The sequence below is a fragment of the Hippopotamus amphibius genome, chromosome X (assembly GCF_030028045.1).
Source record: "Hippopotamus amphibius kiboko isolate mHipAmp2 chromosome X, mHipAmp2.hap2, whole genome shotgun sequence".
Classification (NCBI taxonomy): domain Eukaryota; kingdom Metazoa; phylum Chordata; class Mammalia; order Artiodactyla; family Hippopotamidae; genus Hippopotamus; species Hippopotamus amphibius.
Genome location: NC_080203.1, coordinates 1,355,454 through 1,366,433, shown reverse-complemented (window position 1 = coordinate 1,366,433; position 10,980 = coordinate 1,355,454).

Genomic DNA, 10,980 nt, shown 5'->3' with positions numbered 1-10,980 from the left:
CATCCTCAAACAAGAGTTCCCTAAGGAAAGCTGTACCAATTACTAGTCCATGATCTTTCCTTGCCCTCACAAGTGAGCTCATAGCAACTTTTTCCTTTCATGTAACACACTTGGCACACTCTATGCCATTTACCTCCATCTATCTCCTGCTGAACCACAATATATTCCCACCTTCTGAGGCCTTGGAAGGTGCTGAGATAATCTGCTGGGGTGTGATACTTTATTTTAGAGATAATGAGGAAGCTGGGGGCTTGGGAATGTCGATCTAGGAGACATAGAGGAATGATGGGCTGGGAAGAGGAAGACAGTTACTTATTTTAAATGGTTTTTATTCCAGGCTGCTCATGATTTAAACAGTAATATTTTAGACTGATAACATTTTTGTTAATCACTCTCTCCCCTGAGTCATTCTGATCCCTGAGGCAAGGAGCCAGTTTTCTTCTGCAGAAAGGTTATTGCTTCTCTTAATGTTCTCTCAGAACATTAAGAGAAGCGGGGTGGGGATATCTTGAGGGTTGGTATTTGGGCTTGGTGAGGAAGCAGGAAGAGCACGCCAAGGGCTAGGACAAATCATTCTCCATCTTCTTATGGGCGTCATTCCAAGTCTTAACAATTATCCAACAATTTCATTCAAACATTTGTTTTGAGCATATATCCATAGTGTTCCTATCCATCTGCCTATCTATATCTATCACTCAATCATCTATCTATCTACCTATCATCTATCTATCCATCTTATCTCTATCTATCATCTATCTATATCTATCTACCTATCTATCTATCATCCATCTATCTATCTATCATCTAATCTATCTCTATCTATCTAGTCTATCTCTATCATCTATCTATCTATCTATCTATCTATCTATCTATCTATCTATCATCTATCTATCTACCTATCATCTATCTATCTATCTATCATCTATCCATGCTGTGCTCTGTTAGATACCAGAATGCAAATATGGGAGTTCAAGACAGTTTCTGCTCTTAAGGACCTTATGTCATGAGCACAAAACATGACTATGATCGTGATGTGCTTTCAAACAACTACATGTGTATAACTCTGTTTTCTTCTTTGCTCACTAAATATGAAGTAGATTTGAAAAGATGTTGGTATTGCTCCTGTGAAAAGCATTTGTTGCTTTTAGTAAATTCTGCCTGGTATTTTCAAAAAGGAACATTGCAGTGGGAGAGGTTTCTGACCGAAGTTTGTCAGAAGTGCTGCCAAAGTATGAAATCAGCCAAGGTTTCTTTGGTGCCCTTCCAACCTCCCTGACTACTGGCTCTTGAATCTCCAATGCCTTAAAACTGTCCCCCACCTTTCCAAGCCTTCTTCCTATTGCATCTCACCCAGATATACCTTACTTGGTAAGTTCCTGCTTGGAGTTTTTCTATTTAGTCTTTTGCTGGTCAAAATGTATCTATACTCTTTTTCAGAAGACCATGGGCTTGGAGAGAATAACCCTCTGGAGACAGGCACTGATTCAAGATACACTTAAACAGAGGGCAGCCGTATTTGCCTCTGGTTAATTGTACTATCTGTGCATGAAGAATGGGATTTCTCCTCCTTGTGCCAGACCATTGGAAAAATAGCCTATCCTATTTGTCTTTACCACCTTTCTCTAAGTCAAATTCCACAGTAGTTGTGTTTATTTTGCTTCAAGATTTTATATATGTTTTCTTCATTTGTGGAGAACCAATGTGCTAAGAACAACACACCAATTGGGAGGTTCCAAGATTTCCAAGTAGATTTTACATTCTCTGAATATGTCCAGTGTTGGGAAACTCACTGGTACTCAGGGAAGGAAGTCTGTTCCAGTGCTGGCTAAATCTAGTTGTTATACAGTTCCACTTGTTATCAAACTAAAATTTGCCCTCAGGACACATTCCTTCAGGTGGGATTGGTCAGAGGAAACTTAAGTACAATTTTTACACCTTCATTCCTCTGTATTCCATACTTTTATTAATGAAGACTGAAGTTTTACCAACTTTTTGATTAACCACATACTGCTGACTCATAGGCTTACTGTCAACTACATCCCCTAAGTCTTTTTTCACATATGAAACTCTTAAGTCAAGTCTGATCCATCCTGTATCATTATCATGTTTCATTTTTAAAAAATATTGGGTCCATTTCAGCTCTCTCCATCCCTATACAGGTCACCAGCAAAAATTTTGAACAGGCCAAGGACTACATATCTCTCTATATTTGATACCTTTTATCCCTTTACTTAACATTTCTTGAGCACCTTTTATGCGATGAACAAAACAACTGCAGTTTCCATTCTCATGGATCTTGTGATGAATCCAGTAAGCAGAACTGTTTTGGTGTGATTGTTCAATTAGTTGTGAGCCCATCTGATTGTATTGTTACCTTTCTATTTTTTCATAAGTATATCATATGAAACTTTGGCAAATGCCTGCACTGTTCAATCCAGATATACTATGTATACAGCATTCATCTTATATATTAACCTAGTAACCCTAGGAAAGAAGTGCAACATGTCTGTAAATAGGCGTGAAATTGTAAGTTGGAAGATTTGCTGTCACTTGCCAGTAAGTACACAGGAAGATTTTGTAGGGATGTGTCTCTGGCTTGCTTAAGCAGGAAGGCTCCAAGGGAAACCAGAAATATGTTTCTGCATGGAAAGAGAAGAGGAAAATGAGGCAGGATGTGTGTGTCATGGAATGAGAAGGGAGATATATCAGAGTAATTGAGAGTGACTTGTACATAGCTTAAAGATATGCCAGTAACTCCAAAAGTAACACGTAAAGTAGTCAGTTGAGGCACAACAGAGTGGGAGGGACAAGATTTTAAAAGGTATTAGGAGACACATAGCAAAGATGGTGGTTCCCAAACAGCAATATTTTCTACAACTTCGATCATTATGAGTGAGACAAAGGACGTACAAAAGACAATGAGTGAGGCAATGTGGGAAAGGTGTGGCTGGCCAGCTGTATATGCCAGTTACTGACAATATTGTCTTCTGTTAATTCAGCTTCTTAATGTAACATCGTGCCAAGGTTGTACACTCTGCAAATTATGATGCTTTGGGAAAAGAAAGCTGCTTGCCTCGGTACGACAGATATTGCTAGCTGTACCATGTACCAAGGTAGAGTGTTCATAGTAACTTAATTTGGGCCTTTTGTTCTATCAAAAATCAGCATGGATTTTTCAGTAGGAAATTTGAGTATTCTATCAAAACTGTTGGTAATACATGTTGGTTCCTAGTGATCACCGCTTTTTTTTTTCCTTCTCATCAATAATTTCTTTTTACTAATCAGTTCTAAAGCCCTGACTAAACTTTACTTTGAGATAACATTTTATAGGTTCTGAAATTTCCTCTTTCTCTGGAATGTATTTCCAGCCTCTATATTTCATAGACTTTATATTTTAAAGAGCTGTTTTAGTTTCATAGCAAAATTGAGCAGAGGGTACAGAGATTTCCTACATATCCGGCGCCCCCACACACTCATAGCCTCCCCATGATCAACACCCTTCGTCACAGTCGGACTTTTGCTACAATTGATGAGGCAAAATCGGTGTGTTGTCACTAACTCCAGTCCACAGTTTACATGAGCCCTCACCCCTGTGGTGTACATTCTGTGGCTTTGCACCCGTGCACAGTCGTGTGTCCACCATCGTAGTGTCACACAGAGGAGTTTCACGGCCCTGAGACTGCTGTGTGCTCCACATGTTCGTCCCTCCCTCCCCCTCCTGACTCCCTGGCAACCGCTGATCCTTTTACTGTCTCCATAGTTTTGTCTTTTCCAGAATGTCTTATAGCTGGCATGGTACAGTATGTAGCCTTTTCAGGTTGGCTTCTTTCATTTAGTCATATGCATTTAAGGTCCCTCCCTGTCTTTTCGTAGCTTGATACATCGTCTCTTTTCAGCAGCGAATACTATTCCATCGTCTGGATGGGCCACAGTTGATTTCTCCACTTGCCTACCAAGGTCGACTTGGTTGCTTCCAAGTTTTGGCAATTAGGAATAAGCTGCCATAAGCATTTGTGTGCACTTTTTCTGTGGACCTAAGTTTTTAGCTCCTTTAAGTAAATACCAAGGAGCATGATTGCTGTATTATATGGAAAGAGTATGTTTACTTTTTAAGAAACTGCCAAACTGTCTTCCAAAGTAGCGGCATCATTTTTGCATTCCCACCAGAAATGGATGAAGAGTTCTTGTTGTGCCTCATCTTCATTGGATTTTCATCATTCTAATAGGTGTGTAGTGTTATCTTACTGCAGTTTTAATTTGCATTTCCCTGATGACATATGATGAGGAGCATCTTTTCATATGCTCATTTGCCATCTGTATATCTTCCTTGGTGAGGTGTCTGTTCATATCTTTTGCCTATTTTTAAAAATTGAGGTAAGAACACTTAACATGAGATCTACACTCTGAACAAAATTTTGAAGTGTACAATACAGTACTGTTAACCCAGACACTGTTGTACAGCCGATCTCTAGAACTTATTCATCTTGTATAACTGAAACTATACCTACTGAACATCTCCCCATTTTCCCCTCTCTTCAGCCCCTGACAACCACCATTCCACTCTCTGCTTCTATGAGCTTGTCTATTTTAAATACCTCACATAAGTGGAATCATGCAGTATTTATCCTTCTGTGACTGGCTTATTTCACTTATAATATCCTTCAGGTACATCCATGTTGTCGCATATGGCAGGATTTCCTTCTATTTAAGGCTGAATAGTATTCCAGTGTATGTATATACTATATTTTCTTTGTCTATTAATCTGCCAGTGGACGTTTAAGTTGTTTCCATGTCTTGGATATTGTGAATAATACTGTAATGTAGATGTGAGTGCAGATATATCTTCAAGATCCTGATTTCAATTCTTTTGGATATATACACAGAGCGATATTGCTGGATCATATGGTGGTTTTATTTTTGTTTTGAGGACCCTCCATATATTTTCCATAGCGGCTACACCATTTTACATTCCCATCAACAGTGTGCAAGGGTTCCAATTTTTCCACATCCTCCAAGCACTTTTTATCTTTTGATAATATCTATCCTAACAGGTGTGAGGAGAGTTCTTATTGTAGTTTAGACTTGCTTTTCTCTCATTAGTAATGTTGAGCACCTTTTAGAGTTCCTCTTCCATTCTTCATAAGTCTTATTTATTTATTTATTTATTTATTTATTTATTTATTTGTTGCATTGGGTCTTTGTTGCTGCACACGGGCTTTCTCTAGTTGCGGCAAGCAGGGGTTGCTCTTCATTGTGGTGCACGGGCTCCTCATTGCAGTGGCTTCTCTTGTTGCAGAGCACGGGCTCTAGGCACGCAGGCTTCAGTGCATCACATGGGCTCAATAGTTGTGGCTCATAGGCTCTAGAGCACAGGCTCAATAGCTGTGGTGCACAGGCTTATTTGTTCTCCGGCCTATGGGAACTTCCTGCCCAGGGATCAAACCTGTGTCCCCTGCACTGGCAGGCGGATTCTTAACCACTGTGCCACCTAGGAAGTCCCTCTCTATAAGTCTTTAAAGATCACCAAGAAGGATCTCATCTATAACTTTTCGCAGTGTAAATATGAATCATTTGGTCAGTAGACTTGACCTATTGTATGAACTACATACTTTCCTTTGTTTTATCACCTATATTGGTCCTAAAATTTCCCTTTCCAAAGTTTTAATATGTCCAGTGTAAAAATCATTATCTTTGACAGAGAGGATGGGAAAAAATGATAACTGGTTAATTCTGATCTTTTTTTTAAATCACATGTTAACATAACATATGGCCCAAGCATTTTCCCTGCATTAATCAGCATATATGAGGGGTGCTCAAAGGATAAATCTTGGTTGTATATCTTATAGTGGGAATCAAAAGACCTGAATTTTAAACCCACTTCCTTCCCTGTGCTTATATTTGTTGTTGTGATTTTTGGCAAGTTGCTTCCCCACTATGAATCTTAGTGTCAAATGAGTTGGGGCAAATGATGCTGAAGATCTTGTACAGATTCTGTGATTCTAAGGGTCCGTTAGAATTTGAAACTTCTGTCGTCGTGGATGCTCACTGCTTTTATGTTATCCATTGTCCCTACAGACATCTCGGACCCCTTTTGTGTTCTTCCTATGTTTTCCTTTTATTTTGTTCATTTGTGTTTTAGCCAATTCAGATCAGTGATTACAGATGTTAATTGAATCATAGAAATGTATAGTTGCATCTTTCACAGCATGTTCACAGTGAGAAACACCAACAAATTACAAAGAATCATTTGCAAAGGTATCATAAGGTTACTAGTAGCATCAAGTTAAAAATGAAGAGCCATCAATAAAAAAATATGATGCAAAGTTTTGAAATATATAATTACTCTACCTGTAGGCATAAACTTTTAGAAAGTTAGATTTTGCAGGTGAAAAACTCATGTTCTAGGAGATGGAGGCCAAATTTTCCACCCTGCTATGGTTTCCATGAGGAAACATTTTTCTCTACACTCTCCTGGAATCTGTCTATTCCCTCATCTATTAATTCTGGTGATTCACCTGACCGATGAATTTGGGAGCATGAACTGAGCATGTGTAATTGAGCTTTTTCCTCCTTCTCTTCCCTTGGTTGCCAGGTGCCCACAGGAAGCATGCTTTTTTATCTGCTTCTTCATTCCTTACGTTTTACATGGACAGACTTTCACGTGAGGTTACCTATGGTTGTATAGTATTGCCTGTGAATGAATGGGTAAAGCTAATTCTTTGGTGCAATATCAAGGAAGCCACATTCTCCAATATTTGCTTTATCAGCAATAAAGCTAACATTTTGATCTTCATGTGCATGACTTCTCCATCTTTCAACCGGTGTCACTCAGGAAAGAAAGGGGGGCAATACTGCAATCCTCTAAAGCCCTCAAAATCAGAAAGTAGAACTCTTACAAACCTAGAAGGCATGTGCAATCTCTGTGGACTTCATCATGCTCCATTGTGTATCTGGGGAATCATTTCAATAAATGTCTTAGAGCAAAAAGGTTGTTTAGTTTCCTGGCCAATAATTTTTGTGGATCTCCTGATGGAATACTCTTTTATTACTCCCATTAACATACTGAAATGCCAACTGAATGACTATTTTCTACTGGTCAACCCAGTAACTTTGGTAAACTCCCACCAGAAAGACAACACACAAGATCTGGTTCTTTTGAAAAACCTTATACTTGTGCTTGGCTATAGTGGCACCTTTCATACAAGCTTGTAAGCTTTTTGAACAAGGCAAAGATATTTCCAGGGGTATCTCAGCACTGCCACATTGACTGAGATGGTATGGAGTGAAATATGAGGATTCCTACAGACTCTAATGGTACTTCTAGACTGAATGAGCTTGTTATCAAAGGGTACTTCCCCTGGTGTAACAGAATTTCATCTCTCCTTACTTTTATTGTATGTGCTCTGAATTTAGGAGAAAATCATTCTACCTCCAACCTCCTAAAATGTAGTTAGGAGAAAGTTCCTACAAATCTCATTTCAGGAGAGAAAAAAACTTTGACAGCTGCAATAGAATGACTCCAGTATCCTTCAGAAGGGACAGGAAAAACCATGCTGAGTAAGATGCTGGCCTGTCTACCTGTGATTCTGTTATGTTAATCTATAAAGTATCCAATTCTAATGTCCTATTTTTCTGGCTGGAGAAACCCCTTAGCAAATACTTAGCAAATTAACAGTCTGTGTTTCTTTGCCAGAGCTTCCAAATCAGCCTTTTCCCTTAGAGCAAGAAAAGGGACCAAAAGTGGGAGAGGAGGAATAATTATACTGTTAAATAATTGAAAAGAGTGGCTTTTGGATGGTGTTTTTTAATACTTTGTTGAAGCAAGGAAAAGAAATAGGAAATTGCGATGCCTTTCAAACTGGACGAACCAAGTCAGTCTAGGCTAGATTTTATTTAAAGGATTTGAAACTTATGATCTATAATGTCACTTATTATTATGTATTTTATTTTCCCTTATTTTCTTAGCAAAGTTTAATGTGAAAAATTGTGTTTTCAACTGAAATCATAGTGAAGTGAGTTCTTTCACACTGTAATCAATATTGAGAGAGGGTAGGTTCATTACGTGAATGAAATGATCTACTCTGTGTCAGGCACAAATAAAGCAATAAAGTTTGCATTATGGGCAAACAATAAATATGATCCCTATCTTAGTGGAGCTTTCAAACATGAAGGGGGATAGTCATTAAATAATCACATCATAGTAGCCTACATAGCATTTATAAAGAAAAATTACAGAGAACTGTAAGAGCATATACAGATGACTTTGTCTGAGTTGAATAATCAGCAAAGATTTTCCTATGAATGGGACATTTAAACTGATAGCCAAAAGTGAGGTAAGCAAATGGTACATGAAGAAAAGGAGCAGGAAGACATTCAAGGCAATGGGAACAGCATATGAAGAAGCCCAGAGTCATTAGTTTCTAGAACTATAGAATAATTAAAAGAAAGGCAGTGTAGCTAAAAAGTAGAAACCAAGGAAGAGTACCAAAAAGTGAGACCAAAATGGTAGCTATGGGACGGGTCTTGCAGGGTTCATAAACTGTGTTAAACATTGGAGTTTATTTTAAGGGCAATGCGGAGCCACTGAAAGGTTTTAAGCAGTACTGGTGTCTGTATGTGTGTGGTAGGTGAGGGAGGGAAAGTCAAATTTGCATTTTGTAGAGTGACTATTCTGGCTCTAGTATGGAGAGTAGTATATAAGGGGTTATGAAAGAGAACAAAGGGACCAATGTAGAGACTACTAAAATCACCACGTGAGAAACTTGAGTTAGTGACTTGAGTTAGAGTGGAAATGATAAATTGTGGAGGTGGGGAAAAGTAGTCAAATTTGAGGTACTTTTGGGAACAAAATACCACAGAACTTAGTACTAGATTGGATATAGGCTATAGGGGATTCCCCAATGTCATGTTGACTTGCTTGACTGCATAGATGGAAGGATTATTTGCTGAAATACAAAATACTGGAATAATGAAGTTTGCTTATTTTTGGCAGAAGAGAGATGATAAGTTCTATTTTAATATTTAGTTTGAGACACCTGTGAAATATCCCAGTGGAGATAGTAAAGTAGCAGTTGGATACATAGATATGGCTCAGCAGAGAGGGCTGAGCTAGAGATATACTTTGAGTCATTGGCATACAGATAGTAATTTTGGCAATGGGAATGGATGAGTTGATCCAGGAAGAATCCATAGAGGGAGATGGGAAAGCAGCGTGGGACAGGAGCCCGGGAAAGTCCAGCTTTTCAGGGGAGGGTCGAGGAGGACGATCTAAGCAAGAAGGATGAGGAGCGTCCAGATGGGGTTCGAGGGTGCTGTCCCGGAAGCCAGCCAGGAAGGGTTTCCGCGGGAGGGCTTCAGCCTGTGCGGCCATCGGAGGGGTCAGGGGACATTAGGGCCGATATCAGGTGCCCCAGAGCGCTGACATCAAGAAGGTCCCAAGCAGCCTTGGCAATGAGCTGTCCTGCGGGGGTGATGGAGGCCAGGGCAGAGCAGAGTAGGTTGGGAGACTGGGAGGGAAGTCTGTAGAGGGAGCCAGCGCACAGGACTTTGGAGGAGCCGGCAGGGAGAGGAAGGGAGAGGACAGAGGCCAGCGGCTGGCCGGGGACGTGATTCCGAAGGAGGCCTTTCCTTCTGTATGTTCTGAGGACAGGACATGTTGCAAACAGGGGAAAGAGTGAGACAAAGGGACCGCTATTCTAAGAAAGCCGAGCAGGGCGGCGAGCTGGGCGTCCAGCTCACAGCAGGGGAAGGGAGGACTGGCCCTCACAAGGAGTAGGCACCTCCCCCTCCATCATCACAGGAGAAAGGAGCACAGGATGGCGGGGACTCGACTGCGTTGGTACCCTCAGAGGCAGGAAGCTAGGGCGCTCCTGGGGTGGGGGCGCCGAAGCCCTCTTGAGCAGCGGATTCTGGAAGGCCCCTCCACACCTCCAGGGAGAACCAAGCTGAGAGCCTTGCTTGGAGTTGGAGCTCAGTTTTTCTTCCTTCCCCCGCCAGGAGCTCATCCCTCTCTCACGCCCTGTGGGTGGCGACGGGTCCCCACCTTCCCGTTCTCCCGTCCCTTCTTCCCAAGTGGATGGGGAGGTCCGGTCACGAGGGGCCCTGGGGTCGTTCGGGAGCTCGCTGACATCTGAGGGGGCCCTGCCCGTGTCTGTCCTGCCTCCAGGCCCCCTCCGCATCACGGCCCTGGTCATCACCGTGGGCCTCACCTGGATCGTAGCCAGCACCCTCCTCGGTGGGCCCGGCAGCGGCTTTCCTCGCATCCAGCAGCTCTTCACCAGTGAGTGTGGGACCCGTCCCGCTTCGCCGCCAGGGTCACCGGTGCGGCCTCCTGGGCCTGCAGGCTGAGGCTCGGGGGGCGGGGGGCGGTGGCCTGGGTTTTCTGTCTCTTCCTGGCAGGATTCCTGCCGCTGGCCTCAGTCTGCCTCCTGGCACCCGGCACAGCCTTCCCACTCCCATCCAGTTGCTTCAGCTGGAAGCACCAGTCCCCGCTAATGAGAATTCTTTGTTCAATTGGAGTCGGTGGGGCCCAAGTGAAGGGCAGGGGGGCTTCTGCTGAACATTGGGGATGATGCCCTAGTTGTTCCCTGCAGGTTTCCCCCGGGTTCTGAGATGGGGAGGGGACTCGGCACCTCCTCACTGGTGACACGTCACCTAAGTACTTTTTTTTTTCCAATTTTAACAATAAAAATTTCAGAATTTACTTATATGTATAAAAGATATGTATGTATTTACAAAAGACTTAAAAACCGTAACCACATTTCAAAATAATCAATTTACTTAATTTCATCAAATATACAGTGAATGTTCAAATTTCCAATTGTCTCAAAAATGTAAAAAACATTTTATGTAGACTTTAAAAAAATTAGGATCCAAATAAGATCCATGTATTGTGATTGGTTATCTTTTAAAGTTTTATTTCTTAAATTATCATACACTAAATTGACTTTTTTGTCCTTTTGGTGTAAAAATTTACACGTG